Source organism: Emydura macquarii, unplaced genomic scaffold (assembly GCF_026122565.2).
Source record: "Emydura macquarii macquarii isolate MOO-44397 ecotype Brisbane River unplaced genomic scaffold, CSIRO-AGI_Emac_v2 contig_2473, whole genome shotgun sequence".
Lineage (NCBI taxonomy): Eukaryota > Metazoa > Chordata > Testudines > Chelidae > Emydura > Emydura macquarii.
The window spans coordinates 18987321-19008935 of record NW_027132610.1 but is presented as its reverse complement, the minus strand read 5'-3'; the positions used below and the strand labels follow the sequence as shown (position 1 = coordinate 19008935).

The 21615-nt window shown below is 37.6% G+C and overlaps 1 long non-coding RNA gene across 1 annotated transcript in view; it reads right to left on the bottom strand.

Moving 5' to 3' along the window:
- Window positions 1-21615, bottom strand: part of LOC137163049 (uncharacterized) — a 60582-nt gene that overhangs the window by 7075 nt on the left and 31892 nt on the right. Inside the window, exon 3 of the long non-coding RNA XR_010922607.1 lies at window positions 2676-2768. This is a non-coding gene — a long non-coding RNA (uncharacterized lncRNA). The remainder of the gene's footprint in view (window positions 1-2675; window positions 2769-21615) is intronic.

Here is a 21615-nt window from a genome sequence, read left to right as displayed (position 1 = left end):
AGGATAACTGACACAATAACCTGTAACAGCTCTTTTAGAGCAGTTATGATCTATTATATAAGTACGTGTTACCAACTCTCAAAACTGTTATTTAGCCAACAAGTCTGTATAGTTTTGTGTACACACCTAGAGTAGGAATATTAAAAATGGCCACAAAATGTACCCATTTAGCTTTGTAAAAAAGTAAATCTTGTGCATTTTTATCCCTTTCACCTTCCGTTACTATTAGATAATGAAGACTAATTTTAAAAGTTAAATATAAATTATGTTTAAATACCCACACCAATTCTTTTTAAGGGCCCCACACAGCAGTCCTTATTCAGTCAAAACTCCTAATGCAGTCAACAGTTTTGAATAAGTAAGGATTGCAGCAGTTGAACTTAAAAACACACTTTACATCCCTCTAGAAAGTCACTATATCTCTTTTGGGCTGTGAATTATATAGAATAAGTTTCAGTATGGCAAATTTCTAGAACAAATCAATGTGGAAAAGTGGATTTTATAATGAAAATTAACAATTTTATTTACAGTAGCAGTCCCGGGTGATATTTGAGCTTGTAAATTAATAAGCCTTCTAAGAAAGTGTGTTGCTACACATTTTAATTCCTCATTTTGAGACAACTCCCCAAAAATATTACTACATTCCAAAACTATCCATTTAAGGCAATTAAGTATTTTGAACAATTCTTAAAAAACCAAGGATTGCAACTACTAAGGACATGATTCTGCAAATCCTAACTCATAAGAGTCTTTAGAACTATTCATGTGTCTAAGAGTTTGCAGCATTAGGCCCTAAATTTACAATAATCCTTTGGATTTATAGTTAAAGTCTAGACAGTATACTTTCCTTCAAAATATTACATTAGAAATACCCTCAACTTTTGTCAGACTGAGGTACACCTTGTCAAATTTTCACATTTTAAATTTGTAACAAGGGAGTTTTAGATACATTTACCTACTAATATAATGCTGATTTTCATTAACAAGATTATAATTGCTTTTGCATAGAAAAAAGGAGCACAAACAAAATTATTAAAATGTAATGCATATACAGAACTGGAAACTCAAATTATTCATAAATGAGTAGTACCCACTGAATGAAGAACAGAGATTATAAACAGCTTCTAAAGTTTAAAAATTTTGTGTGTTATGCAAATTATCCCAAACAGGAATATTAATAAAAATCCCAATTAAATAGTAACTTTTCTTGAGTTTGTTTTATTCGAATAAAGATTATAAAAATTTCTCTATTCATTTACCACAGAACAAAGGCCAGGTGGTAAGGTTGATCAAAATATAAAGTTATGCTCTATTCCAAATTTATTTACATTTTATATGTTGTGTGTACTCAAAGTTTTGATTTTCAAATGTGAATTTTATATAGAAGGCTTTCAGTACCTACAAACCTGTCATACTATATAGAATATTTTGCAGACATTCTTGAAGAAAAAATATTTCCTAAAATACTGTTACAATAAAAGGTGTAATAATATTGCTAAGCGCTTGCAATCCTTCAACCAGATTTGAAGTTAACTACTAAAGTAAGGACAGATACATTTTACACATCAGTGGATTTGTTGGAACTTTTTCAGGTATAGTCAGCAATTGTATGGGCTTACTGCAGCTTTCAAAAGCAAAGTTTGTATCTTACATTTTGGTACAATTACTTTCTGCAAAGATACATATATTTAAAGAGGCAGTAATATTTTATTAAGGCTAAAAGCTCTTTATCAGCTGAACACTGAAATTGCTAATGTCACAATATGTTCATAAAATTATTTGTTGTCACAATGCATTTTATCATAGAGATAAAGTCTTAAAATTTCTAGTGCTGTTTAATATTTAAACAAATTTGTTTTATCTAAGTGCAATTACTTTTTAAATTTCAGTTGTTTATTTTAATGGTTAGTTAAGATTATTCATATACAGGTAGAGAGGTCTTGATTATTTTGAGTGGATTTCTCAGTTTCAACCAAATTATCACTCACTGCAAAACAAGACTTGCAAGATGAGTATTGTATATTGCATGTTTATTATTCTTAAATTATTCATTGCTTTACTGTACAATACTTAAATATTTACTGATAGGCAAGAAGATAAATTACATTTCTGACAACTCTTTATATGGAGGTGGGCTTTGAAAACCAATTTTGCAAATTCTATACTGCTTTACTTGTGAAGTGGCTAGTTATTAATAATTTTAAAAATTAATTTTGTATAGTAGATTGAAATGCACTCAACTAGTTCTCCATTCTTCTCTTTCACACACATTACTGACAACAGAATAAAATTACTTAAAAATGACCAGTCTATCATCCATTATTATTATTATTATTTTGCATTAGCAGTAGTAATTCCCAATACAAGAATACGAGAACACCACTATACGGAGAATTTATGCAACTCCAATGAGCAAGGCTGTTGCAAGCTCAGCTTTTTGTACATATTTTGGCCACTTAACACGTAGACTGTCTTCAGAGGGAAATGGAGACTGTTTTTTTATTTAGTCTTAAAACTTTACAGAGTGAATGTAAAGAAGAATAACTTCAGCAAGCAAAACATCTTTAACCAGTATAACAGCCTCATTATGTATAAACCAAAGAAGTCCTATTACTACAAGCATTTTTAAAAATAAAGAACATGTGTAATATGTGAAATGTTAATATAATATATACCATTCTCATACTCCATCAGCTTTCCAGAGAGAATATTTCAATCACAGAAGTAAGTTGTTCTCCAGAATCAGCTCTCTATTGAAAGGTCAAAACCTGCAATAAAAATGTCACTTATTATAACATATTTCCGACACCCACAGTTTCATGGTTGATCCCCAAACATAGATGTAGGTCATCAAGTTGACCCTCACTTTGTCTATGTTAAGGAAAGCCCTAATTTTAAAAACACACACACACAAAAAAACCCCCCAAACTGACTTGATTAGGAACACCTGTGATATGCTTCTTTATTATCAGTAGCCTCCTGAAACAAATCAGATTAGCATGTTTCTGCTTTCATTCTCCCTATAATGTATTCTTGTGGGAAGTAAGGCGGAGAAAGAGAGAGAGGGGAGAAAAAAATTAAACAGTTAACTATAAACATTTAACAATTAATGTGTCCACTGTGATACTTCCTGAAATCCGCTATTGACTTTTATCAAGAAGTGTTTAGCATGTGGTGCTTTCTTTAAAACAGTTTTTAGCCCACTTTTTTCAAGATACCAGCAATACTATCAACATTTTTAACAAGGAGGAATTGTATAAACATAATAAGTTACTCTAAAACATCTAATGGAATTGTATAGTATTGCAGTCACACACATTTTAAAGGGGAAAAAATATCTGGCCATGTAATTTATTGGATAAAAACAAGACAAAAACCTAATAAAGATGGTCACTTCAAATGTCCACACAAAAAAAAACAGTGCACTAATATAGCCAAATGCTCAGATTCATTTTGCTTTTGTACTGTAGGTGCTATATATAACAAGATACATCTCAAGTATGTCTAATAAACATGCAGCAGATGACTAGATCAGGTCACCTGCTTACAAATATTTTCACTATATTTCCACTTTATTCTTTAAATGTATTTTCAAGTTTTATTAAAGACAGCCATAGTATCTTGAATAAGGTCAACTGACTTTTTTTTGTAAAAATACATTTTTATTTACTTTTATTCCTATTACATCTTCTCTATTCCCACCCTTTTAAGAACAAATAACTTGGAAAAAATATCCAGCCACATATTTCTTTTTCTTTTCTTTTTTTTTTTTTGACTTTTTCCTAAAAAAATTTATATTAATGTATTCTTTTAGTATGTTAAATATTAAGTTTGAAGCTAAACATATTAATATTATCAGAAAATATTTTTAAAATCATAATCAACATAGTTTTCTAAATCCAAAGCTTAACCCAATTGGACATTTTTTACTAGATAAACAAATGAGTGTATTTTGACTCAATTCTTAAAGTTACGAATAATCTATATCTACAGTGAGTACTCTCACCAGCCTTTACAAACTAAATAGCTGATATATATAATTTTGCCACTTTCAGTAGTGGTTTCCTTTAGACATTAATAAAGATCAGTGACAGTCATTGTTATTTTTTTCAGTTTCAGGTAAAATGAAGATTATATCTTGATTTCGAATAAGTCTTCTTAGGAAAAACTTTAGAAAAATAAAAGCTATATATTTTTATTTATACATGCTGTATACACACTAATAAATGGGGACATACTTGTACTCTAGATATGCTGAACTGCTAACATTTTAAAAACTGTTTAGATTTAAAGAAAGATTTTGAAGTCTATTACTTCCCACGAATAGAAACTAGCTTTTAAAGGTACAGGTACAGTGAACTCCAATTACACACAAATATTAGTCAATTAAACAATAGTTAAACTTACAACATAACTGAATTAGAAGTGGTTAGATTATCCACCTCCAATCTTCATGCAAGACTGATGGAAGTTGTCATACAAAAATAAATGAAGCCGAGAACTAAATTATTTCTCAGAATTATAGACCCATTAAATCTCTAAAGTATAGACTTACCCAAATGTTTCTTTTAGCAGAATTAGAGTTTTTAAAAAACTTACAGTAAAGGGTTAAACAAATCAATACAGGCATTGATTTAAGCTACATTAAACAAAAGACAGAAGGTTTATACCAAGCCATTTCTTACCATCTCAGAAACATAGTGTACCACACAAAATTATGAAAATACTTTAATGATAATTTAGATTTAAAAGAAAAGAATTCAAGTTTGATAGGTTCTAAAACAGTGACTACCAGCAATTCTATAGAGCAAAGTGCCAATAATTCACAAAATAAATAAAACTGCAAACCAACTTTTTCAGTTGTTTAAATTTAGACAATTTTCATATCTCTGTTATTTGTCTCATCTTTCCCTCAATCTTTGTAGATACTTGACTATTATTTCTATCTTAAAAATGCATTACTAGCTAAGTAAAAAATTAAATAATTTATCTCTAAACTAAAGTAGTGTGTAAAGAGTCACAAAAATGCAACAGACTATGTATAAAAAATAGTGATTTTGTATAGTTTGGTCCAAACAAAAAATTAATATTGTTAATAGGAAAGGTAGTTTTTTTTTTCTGGCCACTGGTTCAAGTGCTAGATTATTAGCAATTTAGAACTAGAGCTATTCATTAGCTATGCAAAGATATGTATAGAGAATATTTCCAAAATATATTTATATACATTAAAAATGCCATTTTTGGTTTTTAAAAATTGTATTATAAAAAATTCATTTCAATTTCGACACAAAATCCTGAATTTTATTCCCTATAGTTTCCATAGAGAGCAAAAATAAGTCTAAGATGCTCCTACCTTTGATAATTTGTGATGACAGTAATTAATATAATTACTGAAATGACTAGAAACTGCCTTTGGAAAAAAACCTGTATCTAAGAAAGCAAATATATCCAGTGTATATATAGAGACTATAATTTTAAGTTTCCCAGTTCCTTTTAAATATAGTTTAATATTTCCTAGCTCAAATATTAAAAAATAGTAAGTTATTTACAAAAACAGACTGCTACATCATTACTCTGTACATAAAAATAGGAAGTATGTGTGTATATATATATACACACAACGTTTCAGAATTTTTTTTGATACACCTGTTAAGACAGCCTTATGACATCCAATATGGATAACATAAACTTTCCCTGAGGAGCATACCTATGGGCAGGTAGCATGTATGCAGTTCAAGCAATATGTAATCCTAATGTGTCCCAATACAGAAAGTAATAATTGACTTAAGGAAATTAAAAGTATTAAGTTTAGAAATAAGTTTTCCTCTATAGCTTTGTATTTCCGGTGGAATAGTAAGAAGTCTCGATTCTATTAAGCTAAAAAAAATAAACAAACAGGATAGAGGATATATTCTAACTTTAATATCTAGTTAACAAGTTAACAAAAAGTTCTATCTTAAAATGTTACTACAGTACATTTGCAATACAATACCCCACAATATCAGTAAAAGCTACCCATATAATTCCAAATTACTAGGAAATACTGTACTTCTTTTTATTAAAAAAAAAAAAATCTCCAATCTTCAGATTTACACTTATCCCCAAAAAACCCTAACCAAAACCAAACCAAACCAAACCAAAACCCGAACCAACCTCCCCCCCTGTACCTCTAGGGAAGTTTCAGTGCAATTTATGTTTTTTAACAGGACAACTGTAGCCTATTTTAAAAGTTTTTCTGACAGCCAAAATAATTGACCGGGCTTAATATAAACAAATTTATAAAGATGATACTGATTATGTTCCATGACAAAATTATAAGCAATAATCTGATCACAAGTGCATAACTGTAACTTTAATTTATGGGTGTAGTGTAAATACATGTTTATTGGAGCTACAAATACATTTAAAGGAAATATCAAATTAAAGTTTTCTAAGGCCAAGTAAACCTCAGTTAATGTTTGACATTTTAACTAAGGTGAAAAATGCAAGCAGACCTACGAGGTTCAATTTAAACTAAGTGAATTTCTCAAATACATCAAATGAGTAAATCAAGTATCAGGAAACCTATATAAATTACATAAATGTGCACTGTACACAGATACCAGATTGCTTACTTCTTTCTTTTTAGCCACACCCACCTTTATATAATTATAAAAAATGGAAATGGTAAAAAGTTCTGAAATAAAAATGAAGCTATAAAGAAATCATTCTTTGATGTAGTCAAATATCTAATAAGTATAAATATTTTATTATAAAAGACTAACAAACCATACTATGTATGCTATGTACTTGAATGACAGAGAAAGAAATAAAGCATACGCACCTGTACAATACTTACCTGTTCTGTTTTCTAAATTAACTATAAGTCAGGACAGTTATTTCCTTGAAAGTGAAAGTCAATGTTTATACATTTACTCCCACTGCTGAATAGTGTAAATCCGTTCAAATACTGATATTTTTAAAAGTACACACTCAGTTACAAAGAAACAGCTTTGTGCACATTCCCACACAAAATATTAAAAATGTTTCTTAAAACAGTTAAGTAGTAATCATGTACATTTAAGGGAATAAATGCTAAAATATAACAGTCTTATTAATATCACAATTTAACAGATTAAATTTAATTTTCGAGCTATCAGGATTTAAATATAAGACAGAGACAAACTAAGAATAACTACAGCTGAATAAACAGATTGAACAGTGTGATTTGTGTACTGGATTTAAAAACTAAGAAAACCCCAGAGTTCACAATAAGAAAGTGTTCTTAAACTATTGTATTTCTGCCTTACACAGAAAATACCTTGAATCCAGCTAACATGCTGGAAATATTAAGTTTTGTATTTCACTTTAAGGCTACAAGCCTTCAGCCATGTACATAGAAATCCTTTGTACAGCACTTCTGCACCCCAACTCTTCTGTACGTCCCTCCTCCTACGTTCTTCTGTTAACTCATTATTTTCGGTGCAGAGGGTGCTAAGCAAAACGCACACACTCTTGGCGTTAACCAGAGAGTGGATGGATGCGCGCGCGGGGGGTGGGGTGGGGAAGAGAGAGAAGCGGAGAAATCCTATGACCCAGTCCAACCTTCAAGCCCCAGTAATACGTTAGTGCAGCCAATCAGGGGGGCCGTATACTGGATCCAGTATTTTCTGAAGGGGCACATACATGTGGGACCGATCCCGAATTCACTGCGCAACCAATACTCCCAGGGATTCAATGGGAGTTCTGCGTGCTCAAGGGAAGCAGACTGGAGCCCTGAGATCTGGCAGGATTCGGGGAAATATTCATACGTCTTCCTGCATCTGAGAAAGGTTCAGGCGGCCGAAAGCGAATAGGGAAGTAGGCACAGGAATAAAAGTAGCGCTAGAAATTTTATCTGGGAAGGAGCCAGATGGTCTGCCTATTTCTGAACTCGCAGTGCTGCACGTTAGCTTGTCTGCCCCCTGTACATTATTATCCCCCACTCACTCCCACCGAATAACTGCTGCAGCAAAAAGATGTCTTTCTTGTGTGTGCGCAACTCAGAAGTGTGAGCGCCCACGCCAAATCCAGTCCCGAGAGGGTTAAACAGCGTCGTGGAGGAAAAGGCACCGAGTGTCACATATTATGTGTATGCAGCGGGGTAATCGCTCATCACATACACTGCAAGAGTGAGCACCATTGCGTATCACCATAAGCACAAATACTCATAACCTAGGGAGACCGAGAACTGCTGGCCACCGAGAAGTGACATAGAAACAGCCACCAAAAAATAGCTAAGCCAATGACAAATAGCGACCCGGGTGACAGAAACGCAGAATTTAGTAGGCGGAGAAGAGATGGTGAATGGCCACTTCTAATCACAGTATTAGGCTGCGCTGCCTATGGGGACGATATTTACTCATTTTGGGGGAAATGGGGGCGGAGAAGGTGAACAGCACCTACAAATAACCGGCGCAATGCAAACGGCCCCAGATTACGTTTTCCCTTCTAGCTTCGGAAGGAAACTCTCGTTTTCATGCTAAAAAATTAGCCATGGGGTAATATACGATTAAAAGCGCGTTCGTCCTTGGTTATTAGCCAAAGGGACGGAGATGATCAATGCGATAGCGTGCGGCAGCACAACCGGCCCCCAGGTCTGCTAAAGGCGCTTCGAGATCGTGACACGGGAAATTACGATTTTAAAAAGTGGGAGGCTGAGAGAGCTACGAGACAGAGGAGTCAACCTGCCTACATCGAAAGGAGACCGGGGAGGGGGAGGGGGGAAAGGAGAAGAAGGGCTCTTCGGGGGGCCCTAATCCGGGTCACAAGCCATGGGGGGCGGGAGACAGGAGAGAGGGGAACCCTCCTGGCTGCTGCACAACAGGGGACCCAGCAATCGCTATATCCCGGGCACTCTCCGCTCTGCCCCGCCATGCCCACGGCCACGGGGAACACAGCCTGTCATGTCACGTCACGGGAGAGGGGCTCCGACAGAGGGCTGGAAAAGGCGCCCTTCGCTCGGAGTGGCCCGGATCCCCAGCCTGCCCCTAACTTCCCGGGCCAGCTCTGCGTGGGGCTGAACCGCTCCCTTCCGAGGGCGGCGGTGCACGAGCGCCATGGCAGACAAGGTCCCTGCCCGGGAGATGCTCCCTTCAGCCGCCCTGGGGCGGGGGTTACCTGGGAGAGGCAGACGCTCCGGGGTCCCAGTCTGGAGAGAGACAGCGACAGACACGCTGAGGAGCCGGCGCTACCGCCCGCCTGCTCACCCCACTGCTGCCTCCGGGGCCGGGATCCCCGCCGCCCGCTTCCCGACGGGCTTGCAGGGGGATTTTTTCCCGGAGGCGGGACACGGGTCGCCCCCGTTAACCGGACAACACCCCCCCAGGGCCGCGGCCGCTCCCTCCGGCTCTTACCGCCTGTTCGGGCGCCTCTGCGGGCCGCGGGTATTTTTGACGGCGATCTGCGCCCAGCTCGGTGGCCCCGCGAGCTCCGGCTCCCCCACGACAGCGATGCGATCGGGCATCACTCGAAAATGGCGCCGAAAGCGCAGGGCTCTTCATTCAAATTCGTTAGAGCCAGCCCCGCTGCCCTGGGGCATGCCGGGAATGGGAGGGGGGGCGAGGGGGAGAGCCGCTCGCGCTGAGGCAGCGCTACGGACACGGAGCTTCAGTCAATATCACCCCTCCCCCTCGCCGCTAGCGCGCGCTCCACCCCCTCGCCGCTAGCGCGCGCTCCCGCGCTAGCAACCCAACCGCCACTCATGGGGGGAGGGGGGGCAATGTCACCCAGAGAGCCCCAGACCCTGGGGAGAGAGACACTCATTCACCTCAGCCCTATGGACTTGTCAAGGTAAAGAAGGGGGAGGGGCGGGAGACTGAGAGAGAGGAGGGCGGGGTGGGGGGGGGAAAAGGAAGCGACATCGAGGAACTTAAGCGAACCCGATAATAAACTAGTAGTACATCCCCAATCCCTTTGCCAGTGCAGCGCTCGCGCTACCGCCCAACCCCCCACTCCCCCTCCGAGCCAGGCTACGCAGAAGTTGGAGGCTGTCAGAGTAATCTTAACTCGCCCCCCTAGGCAGCTGTAGCCTGTGGGGCCCGAGCCTGCCTTGGCCACAGCAGCTCCCAGAAGTCAGTTTACACCAGCGCTGTATTTGGCCCCAAGCTGCCCTCAGACACAGACAGACAACTCTCCCTGAAGTGGACAGCAGCTGTGTGGGCTCCGCCGAGGGCACCCTTGGGTCCAGAGTGTAGTAACTAGCTACTGGACACGCTGCCTAGAATCATAGAAGATTAGGGGTGGAAGGAACCTCAGTACAACCCCCTGCTCAAAGCAGGACCAACCCCAACTAAATCATCCCAGCCAGGCCTTAAAAACCTCTAAGGATGGAGCTTCCACCACCTCCCTAGGTAACCCATTCCAGTGCTGCACCACCTGCCTAGTGAAAAAGGTTTTCCAAATATCCAACCTAGACCTTCCCCACTGCAACTTGAGACCATTGCTCCTAGTTCTGTCATCCACTACCACTGAGAACAAACTAGCTCTATCTCCCCTGGAACCCCGCTTTAGGTAGTTGAAGGCTGTTATCAAATTCCCCCTCACTCTTCTCTTCTGCAGACTAAATAAGGCCAGTTCTCTCAGCCTCTCCTCATAAGTCATGTGCCCCAGCCCTTAATCATTTTTGTTGCCCTCGGCTGTACTCTTTCCAGTTTGTCCACATCCTTTCTGTAGTGCGGGGGCCAAAACTGGACACAGCACTCTAGATGTGGCCTCACCAGTGCCGAATAGAGCAGAATACTCACTTTCCTCAACACGCTGGCAATGCTCCTACTAATGCAGCCCAATATGCCATTAACCTTCTTGGCAACAAGGCCATACACTATTGACTCATATCCAGCTTCTTGTCCACTGTAAGCCCTAGGTCCTTTTCTGCTAAGCACCTGTTCTGCAATCTGTTTACTGGTCCCCAGTCTGTAGCAGTGCATGGGGTTCTTCCGTCTTAAGTGCAGGACTCTGCACTTGTCCTTGTTGAACCTTATCAGATTTCTTTTGACCCAATTCGTCTATGTCACTCTGTCCCCTATTCTTTCACTCCAGCGTATCTACCACCCCCCCCAGCTTAGTGTCATCTGCGAACTTACTGAGGGTGCAATACACCCCATCATCCAGATCAGTAATGAAGATATTGAACAAATCGGTCCCTGGACCAACCCCTTGGGCACTCTGCGTGATACTGGCTGCCAACTAACATTGAGCTGTTGATCACTACCCATTGAGTCCGATGATCTAGCCAGGTTTCTATCACCTTATAGTCTACTCATCCAACCCATACTTCTCTAACTTGCTGGCAAGAAACGGTGAGAGACCATACCAAAAACTTTGTGAAAGTTAAGGTATATCACGCCTACACTTTCCCCACATCAACATAGCCAGTCATCTCATCATAGAAGGAATCTGGTTGCCTCAGTGTAGACAAATTAAGATTTCCTTGGAAAGTGTTAGCTTTGGCATTTAACAATACTTAGCAATGTATAGAGACTCTTTTATCATCAAGCCACTTCATAAACATTGACTAATCAGGGTAACATATCTGCTAGATTGGCAAGTATCACTATCCCTATTTTACAGATGGGGAAACTGAGAGGGAGGTTGTGATTTACTCAGGGCTGTGGAGGAAGGATTAGAAGTCAGGAGTGCTTGGCTTTTCATCCCCTATTCAAACTACTAGACTACATTTGGCTTTTGACTGTTTAATGACCCTGTCCTGTGAAGGCTCAGCCTGAGTGGACCCCTGTGCTTGCACAGAACCCTATTGCACCAGTGCCCAGTAGCTTGCAGGTTCAGGGTGAGGCCTAAAACTGTAACCTTAATGTAAAATTATTGTAAAACATTCATTTAACCTCCTTCTTTTCTTTTCTTTTCTTTTCTTTTCTTTTCTTTTCTTTTCTTTTCTTTTCTTTAGAAAAAAGATTAAATAAACAAGACGTGGATCCTGCAAACACTTGTTTACATACTTAACTTTGGAGCAGATTTTCAAAGACACAAGTGGGAGTTAAGTGCCCTGCTCCTATTGACTTTTATCATTTGAAAATCTTTCCCTTCATTTATCTGAGTGAGTCTGTTAAACTCAGTAGACCTACTCACAGGCATACAGGTTTGCAGGTTCAGGGCCTAATATTTCTACTGATTTCACTGCTGAGTTCTAGAACTTTTTGGTCAAAACCATGCAATTCTGGAACTTCACAGTGAAACAACAATGCAAAAAATAATGCATAAATAATCACATAACTAACATTATCATTGAGACCTGAAGAAGAGCTCTGTGTGAGCTCAAAAGCTGGTCTCTTTCACCTACAGAAGTTGGTCCAATAAAAGATATTACCTCACCTACCTTATTTCTTTAATATCCTGGGAGCAACATGACTACAACAACATTGCATAAATTGATATTATGTGTTTACATTGTCCTTCAAAGTTGGTGGAAATGTTATACAGTACATTGCAAAAGTGATTTTTAAATTTTTATATCCTTTCCCCCAAAATAATCTTTGAAACAAGTTCTCAATAAAAACTAGCCACCTGAAAAACTTCAGCTTGTAAAGTTTAGCTATTTTAAATTGTGTTCAAAAATGAAATAATTAATAATTTTACAGCAGTAATGATACATATATATTTTTACTCTTAATTTACTCTTAAGTTAGTGAAAGTCAAACTTTCAAAAAATTACCTTTGAGCTGAGATAAAGTATGGAAAATTTTAGTTGAAAAACATTTTTCTGAAAGTTATGAGCATATAATGGAAGTCTCAATGAAATCAGAGAAACAAAACAATAGCACATACCATTTGTATATGATTGGATTATATACACTGATTCACAGTCAAAACATTATTTTTCTATAAATAACCATTTTTTAACCATAATGCAAAAACAGTATACAAGGAAAAGGTGTACCATGGAGATCTGGCAGCCTACACAACAGGTTATAATTGCTCGGGTCTGTTGTGTGAATTATGTCAATCAAAACTTCATAGTTCAGGTTTCACCAAGATGTGTAGCTAAAGACAGATTTTGCATCCCCCCAATGTCAAATCATTGCTCTCAGATTGAGACTCCATACTTAACACACTTAGGCCCCATCCTATAAAGATTTTATGCACATGGCTAACTTTATGCACTGTGAGTAGTACCATTGACAATATTCATATACATTGTGTATATATTTTTGCAATATCAGGGCCATAAACTAACAACCTAATTAAATTTTCTAGATTATTTTTATAAAGACAGAAACTTCCATTTGAAACTTACTTAAAAAAAAAGAAAAAAAAAACACTTCCTGAAATTTTGCTCTCTGGCATTTCTTGGCTCTCTCTAACACAGCATTTAGATCTCCAAGACACTTAGAAATACAATCATTCACTATTATATTCTTCACTATATCTCAGACCTAAGATAACTAGTGAAACTTACATTTTAAAAAAGTGTTCTCATTATTACTTATAACTGAACAGATCTGCACAGATAGAAACCAGTGGAAGATGTCTTGATTTCTTAGCTACTTACATTAATCTTAATGGGGTATTGAGTCAACTAGTGTACAATTACAATAATTTAAATATCAAAATTGTTAACACTTAGCTGCTGATCACAGCCTATAAGAAAGAAAAGGGATTATCATATTATGGAGACCTGTGCAATCTACAGTGAGTGATGTTCTTTCTGGGTGTCACGAGTGGCATTTGGGAGAGTATCATCACTTTTTCCCCCTTCCATCTGACCTGTGAAGCTAACGGTCAGAGCCTAGGAGGACCTCTGAGCCCTGCCAAGGAAGAGCCAATCCACAAATCCTCACCCTGACCAGGGCAGGTCCCCCCAGATTAGTGGGGGCCTGCTCTGCTATGGGCGGTGAATGTCAGGCCAAGCAGCTTCCTCTCTGGCTATCATGGCTGCCATTGCTGGATGCTTTCTGCAGACTCAGATGCACATTAGTGCATCAATTACCCTTGGTTCATGTTTTTAAGGTTTTTTTTTTCACAAACATTAGGGTTAGAGACTTGTTTGTAATGAAAGTTGAGATTCTGTCATTATCACATAACATGAAGCCAGGGCCTTAGATACTTGCCTATTGTTCCTGCACCTTAATAATCCAGTGGGTGTATCCAAATCCCACTGAGTGGTGCCAATCCTGAGGAGACCAGCACAACATGTATGATCAGATTTGAACACCGGCACAATCTATTGTCAGTGGCATCTCATTTTGGCATCCCAAATGGGCAGAACTTGGGTTATGGAGCTTGGGGGATTTTTCCCTCCAATTTGAGCCCTGCCCTGGTCTTATTGCCCAGCTTGCCCCTCTATCTCTGTTCCAGCCTCTAGACCTCAATGAAAGTTCCTCTATGCCTCTCTTCAGATTTACTCTCCTAAAGCTCTCCTTCAGATTTATTGATATCAGGGGACGTTTCAGTCTGACCAGCCTAGTAGCTTTAGTTTTCTGCATGTCCTCCTAGTCCTCTTAACACCCATCCTCTACTTCCTACCATAGCCATCCACTTTTCAGCTTACCCTGGCAAACGTAGGATCCATAATTCATCATAGTTGCAGTTGCATCCACTTGTGATAGCAGTGATAAAGGCTGTAGTGTAGACAAGACTTTGGTATACTGCATCTACCATTGTTTACTGGTAGTGTTGGTGAATTAAAGGTCCTATATTTGCCAGCGTAGACACAATAAGTGGGACTTCTCATGATAATATGCAGTACACCAAGTAAAAAGTGTTTGCAGGACTGAAAAGTATATCTGGTTTTTAGACCGTCTTACAATTTTTTTGTTTAAAGAATTATAGCAAATTTTTACCATGATCCCCACCTCTGAGCTCTGAATAGCCTACCCTCAAATTCACGTTTTAGTTGTCTACTGTCATGATCCTCTTAAGATAACTATGAGCCTTATGGTCAAAAAGGCTGGACATACTATATTTCCTTCAAAATGCCTAACATTGATCCTGAAATAGCTACTGGGCTCCCATAGAATAATGAAGCACATCCTTCTTTGCTGGAGCTAAGTGAAGGAGTGAGATATTCCTGAGCTTTGATTCCATAGTAGCATATCAATAAACATGTCCAAATGTTGCTAGTTTTTAACAATACATTTGCTGTTTTAATATTTTTGTTGTTGTTAATTTAGCACTCCTGAAAGGTACTGGCTTGGCAATTGTTGAAACTGAAGCCCTATATTTATCCATAGATTAGTTTCAGAGGGGCAGTGGCACAACAAACTTGTCCCCAGTGCCCTGCCAATGAGCTTCCTGAACTGAAGGAAAAAATTTAATGGTCAGAAAGTGATTTACTCTCTGTGACTATTCAGTTCTTTCACTGGATGTTTTTTTTTAGCAGTGATAAAATTTAGGTATACAGGATGGTAATCGCTAGGACCATTCTTCTTTCCTTTTCTGAAAATAGATATTGTAAGTATTTTTCTCAGTTATTGGTTACCTCCCCAGTTGTCCATGGCTTTGTAAAAATAATTGTTAGTGATACAATAACTTCTTTATCTAATTCCCTTAATACCAACTTTAGGCCCTGATCTTGCCAACATTTATGCATATGCTTACTTTATCTATATGAGTAATCTCATCAATAGAATGACTCACATGAGTAAAGTTGAACATAAGTGCAAGTGTTTAAAGCACTGGAGCCTTGAACTCTGTATGGGTGAATCCCTGCATCTCAATGGAATGCCACTGAAATTAATGCCGGATTTGGCACCTATAATGTAAACTCTTTGTCTAGCATTTACTCTGCTTTTTTACCATCTAATCTGTTTCCTCGAAGCCTGGCTTAATTTAGGTTGTTCAATTGCTTCTCCAATTTCATATTTCTGGTATGCAGCCTGTGGAACCCCAGCACATGTATAAACTTATTAAGCCTCACAATATCTCTGTGAAGACCAAAGTATTATTTTATTATTTTACTGATGAGTAAAACAGGGAATAGAAAGATTAAGTGATTTGCCCAAGATCATAAGAAAGGGGAGGAGCAGGAATAGAATTTGAGAGTTAATCCTTCACTCTACCCATTATTTTCTTTGTAAAATATTGAGATTTAAATGTAGGTCTTTTGTATTTTAGCATTTATTTTAAGAATATTGAGGACTTTTTGTTTATTTATGTATTTATTTATTTAACAAATTAATAAGGCTAATTTTTCAGCTTTCTGGACATGTTTCAGAATATTTCATCCATTTGTTTGCATTGCACCAGAACAGCATGCCTCCAGCAGTAAGCCTGGTGCTACTCTACAGTTTTAAATTGATTAGGAAAGGTGTGAAAATGATGACCAGAGGCTGGAAAATCAGGAACACTGTGATAAATTTCAGGGTTTTTTTAGAGTATAATTCAATGATTACCTAAAGATGTTCTTTCTTCCTTGTCTTGCTGGTAAGAACAGTTTTAAATAGTGGTATACAAAATGTGGTCCATAGGGTCCACAGAGATAACAAGTAACCTGTGGCATGCTGACAGCATTCCAGATGATTTTTGTTTACTTACGAGATAGTGTCTCTGTGTCTTCTCTTTCTCTATGATAGCAGTATCATAGAGTGAGGAGTAATGGAGAACACCACCTTCTTGGCTGCTTTCATGATTTCCACAGCTCCTTCTATCTCTATGATCCTGTTACCATAGAGATAGGAATATTGGAAAGATTAACCCTCTCGCAGCTAATTACAAAATCTGTTTTGGAATGCAAGTGCAAGTAGGCATAGAAGACTGTGAGTTCTCTACTTTAATAGTTAAGACTGCAACCCCATGTCAATAATTACTTTAGTATTAATGGTATCACTCACTGAACTAAATTAGCTTTCACCAGAGGTAATTACTGTGTTACAATATATTCATTGTGTTAAAAAGTTTTTATTTTTATATTTAAATCAAAGAGAGACTAGGGAGTAATCCAACCTTTATACTCAGAGCATTGAGAAATAACCAGGAACTCATTTATTTTTTAATGTGCATTTCAGAGTCTCTTTTTTTTTTCTTTCTCAGTCACTTTTCCTCTTGTTTTCATAAGACCCATTTCAGCAAAACTCTTAAATATGTGCATAACTTTAAGCACATAAATAATCACATCCTGCTTCAGCAAAGCACTTAAGCTTGTGCTCAAGTCACCTTGACTTCTGTGCGACTTAAGCATAGGGGTAGAATTATTTACATGCTTAATGTTAAGCACATGCTTAAGGGTGGGATTTTCAAAAGCTCTCAGAATTGACCACTCGCTTTCACTTCAATTGGGAGCAGAGTTAGGTCAGTGCTGAGTGCTTTTGAAAATCCCACCCTAAATGCGTTGCTGAATTAGGGCCTTTGTTTCTTCTTTTGTTCCATCCCTTTTTCTCTCTTTAACTCACTTTCACTTCCTTGACACTTCTCACACCCCCTATTTCCTACTAACCTTTCCTCTTATGCTCAGCTTCCTATTAACCTTTCGTCACTGACTATTCCTTGCCTTTCTTCCCTTTATGGGAGTTTTGTGGCTGTCACTACACTTTTTTCAGTTGATGCGTTTTTCACTGGTTGCCCAAATCTAACTGCCATAGAACCTTTTGATTTCAGCTCTGTCTCTTCTGCTAAATAAACACAAGTCAAAACAGCGGAATAGAGAGGAAAAGAATATCAATGCATGTGTAACCTATAAGAGGGCAAAACAGGACGTAAAAGATATAAAAAGTTATTTCACATAACAGAGAATTAAATGCTAGTTCTAGGCAGTGACAGGAATTTCCAGTGGTGGTTTAATATCCATTGTATTCTTAAAAAGTCAATGCACATTGAAAATATTTTATTGAATGAATGTGTATCACTGAACCTTTTTAGGTCTGGGGAGAGGCTAAGTGGGAGTGGAAGAGAAGCAGGAAGGTACAGAGAAAGGGGTTAAGTGCAGTGCATCCTATAGGCCTGTTGACTGCAGTCTTGGTGAGTATCAAAAAAGTAATCTGAAATGCAGTTCTATTATTCTGAGGCACAGGACCAAATTCTGTGGAAAGAACCCCAAAAATCTCTGGATTAATTTATTCTATCGCTATGTAATATCCTTCTTTCTAATCCTCCATCACACCACAAACACACACATCTATGGCTCATCATTGAAAACACTAATTAACATAAAATTAGTTGATGATTATTTTTTACAATTATTTTTGAGGATGAGTTATTTTGCTAGGGTTTCCTCACCGCGCAGCTCCAATCCCTAGGCATTGGTTCCCATGATATTTTCTTAGCAGCCTAGCTTAAAACCACCTTCTTTCCATCCCTGTGAGAGAATGGGGGTTTGTGGCTGGCTTCAGTGTCTCATCTGTCTGGATCCCCAGGCCTCAACTGCTGTGCTGTTCTCTAGGCTGTCAAGCTCACCAACCTACACTTCTGGCTCTCTTCACTAACTGAACTGCAAACTGGACTTCAGCTCTTTGTCACACTCTGCTGCCTAGCTCCATGGAACAGTGCAGGAAGCATGCACTATAATCTACTTAATCTCCTCTTTTAGGGAAAGATGGAGAGAAAGAGATAACCACAGGCAGCAGGGCAATGAAACAGACAACAACATTTTGGGTGGCTATCTGCAGCAAAATACCAAATTCCATGCCATCTTGGGAAAATGCCAAATTGTGTGGCTGCAGAATCATAGAGTCCAAGGGGCCCTGACTACAAGGAACAGGGCACATTACACCTCTCAGAGCTATTGTTTCAGGTTCTTTGCAGATTCAGGCAGGAAACATTGTATTGATTATATTCACTTGATGTTTTGGAGACTGTCTCTACAATCATAAGGATTAGAAATAAGGCTAGGATTTCACCCACAGTTTTTTAAAATGAAAAGTTTAGATTCTGCATCATTTGAATCACAGAATACCCAGGGTTCTACGTATAACATGTTACTGAATTAAAAAATACTCTTCACAATTAAGACGATTGATCTCAAATTTGGCACATGCTCTTTGAAATGCAGATTTTAGTTTTTTATTTGCCTCCCTGCCCAACTGAAAAACCTCTCAACCTGCCAAAATTGGGGTTTCAAGTCTTCAGGTCCCATGTAGGAGCCAAACTGCCTTAAACTCAGGACACTGGATTTGTTGGGATTGTGAAAGTGGGCACACATTTTATCTGCTTCGCTGCTCACTCACAGAAGAGATGGCAGGAATAGAAAATGATGATAACTTTGGACTCTGATCTCTGTAGAACACAGGATTCTTGTCAGTTTCATTTCTTTTCCTGCTCACAAGAATAGAGCCAGCAAAGGAACAGATACATAGTATGGTATCTATGATTCCAACAGAATTGCATCCTGGATTTATATTTGCCTCTGGTTCATCAACTGGTTTCTGAAGTCTTGTAGCCTTTGATTTTGAGAGCTGCTATTTATTTCTGTATTTGTGTGCATGTTTAAAAAGAAGAGAAACCTCTCCCTTTGCAAGTTTCTTGGAGTATATGGAATTTGAAGACTAGATTCTTGATGGCTATTGACAGTGTCTCTTGTCTAATGCCACCAGTTAAATGTTATTTCATGGTATCCATTACAAACCTGTTTTTAAACGGTTTGTAGTTTATATATAAAAACATGATCACTGTTGACGTTTCCCTGTAAGGACTCAACCTAAAAGTGTTCTTTAAAAAAAAAAACCTGAATGTAAGTTCTGTGTGAACAGGGAACGAGAGATGTTTATTTGTTTAAAATGACTTTTTGCACTTCCTGTATCTTAAACATCTTTGATTTAAAATTTTAATTTTAGCAAATAATCAATAATACTTTTTCATAAGCATTTTTGTTTAAAAAGGCCAACAAATTTAACTTTAAAATATGGCTATTGCTAAACTGATTTTCATGACAGTTTTTATTACATTTTTTTCTAAGACCCAGATCTTGGAAGCTACTTGACACAGTCAGACCCCTGCGTTAGCATGCAGCCCATTGATTTTTTTGGGAATCTAGGCTGGCTCAGGGATCTGCCTACATAATTCAGCTTCCAGGATCAGAACCTAAATAGGTATTTGCACAATAGACCAAAGAAGCTGGATTAATTAATGATTAAATAATAACATGTTAAAATGTGTCTAAATATATATTTGTACCATATAACAGTAAAAGCTCCGTGGATGTTAACAAACATTATAACAGTTAATGTACATGTCCTTAAGATTTTTTTCAAACCAATGTTTAAAAAAAGGAAATTAAATAAAAAACAAATACTAAAACTGAGATGCAAATGAAAAAAATCCATGAAACGTATATATTAAATTCTACAATTAAATACTACAGTTAAACAGGCTGTGAGAAGACACAAGAACACATTAATAATTTAAATTTTTTATCTCCCTATCTATTTTTGCAGGTGTGTGAAGGAGCAGGGTACTCTTTCATTATTGGCATTTCCACATAAACCCAGATCCTGCAATTGACTTTATGTGGGTGGGATCCTATTGAAGTCAATGAGGCTCCATACTGGGTCTGGGTTCTGTCTGTGAGAAGTCAGTTGCATGTTTGGGGCCCTAGTGTGATTCTGCAAGATACATTCTGTTGGTGAAATCACATGTACGATTGAATTGTCTGGAGCCTGACTACAAAGATAATGTAAGTCCTGTTTTTTTCCCCCAGATCTGTTTTCTTTTATGTCCCAAAGGGTATGAAATAAGAACACTAAAACATTAAAATATTTTGCTTAGAATAGTTTTAACATTGTGCTAAAAATATATTGTGACTTTGGGGTTAATCCCATTCATACATATCTTTCTAATTATGTTTTCTTGGCAGTACTTTAGGCAAATTATGACTTTTGTCAAAACATGTCCTTTTTAATGGCACAAAGATTTTGTGGATATTGAGTCACAAGATCAGAATATTTTACTCTGAGTACACTGAAACTGTTGAATTTTCCAGTAATTAGTGATATGTCAATATTAGAAAAGGACTATAAGTAAAAATGTGAATTGGGAAGTTTGAGTTACATCTCCAAGAAATCCTCATTTAGCTTATTGTTAGAAAACATATACAGTTCTTCTGCCAGGAATGTCATTATTCTCTGGATAATTTATTATGTAAATATGGGATACAGTAGCATTACTTCTAGCTATGGAAATGTGAATTTGTCTCGCTTTTCATTTTTCATAAATATTAAATCTCTCTATTTTTCCTTCTAGACACACACACATTCTCTCTCTCCCTCTCAATCTTTCTGAAATTTAGAGAAAATTCTGTAAAAACTGATTACACTAGTATTTGTGTAAATGCGGTATCAAAATTTACTAATATAATTGTTTTCTGTTGGGTTGCATATAGAAAAGTTAATAAATGCACTTGTGCTATGTATCTTAATGAAACTTGGTTAACCTAAACTAAACTAAACTAAACTGATTTGGAATTCTGATTCTGGAATTAATCAGGTATGCTGATTAAACTGTAAACTCCTTGGGGCAGGAATTGTATCTTTTATGGTGTCCATCACACTCTTAGTGCTTAATAAATAATAATTATTACAATGTCATATGCCACTGTGTTTACATAGAGTGATTACAAATACTTATACCTGGATTCCAGAGGAAGTGCTCTCTCCCTGCAATTTGAGTACAATCACTGCCAAGACTCCTGCTTTTATGCTTAAATGAGCAGAA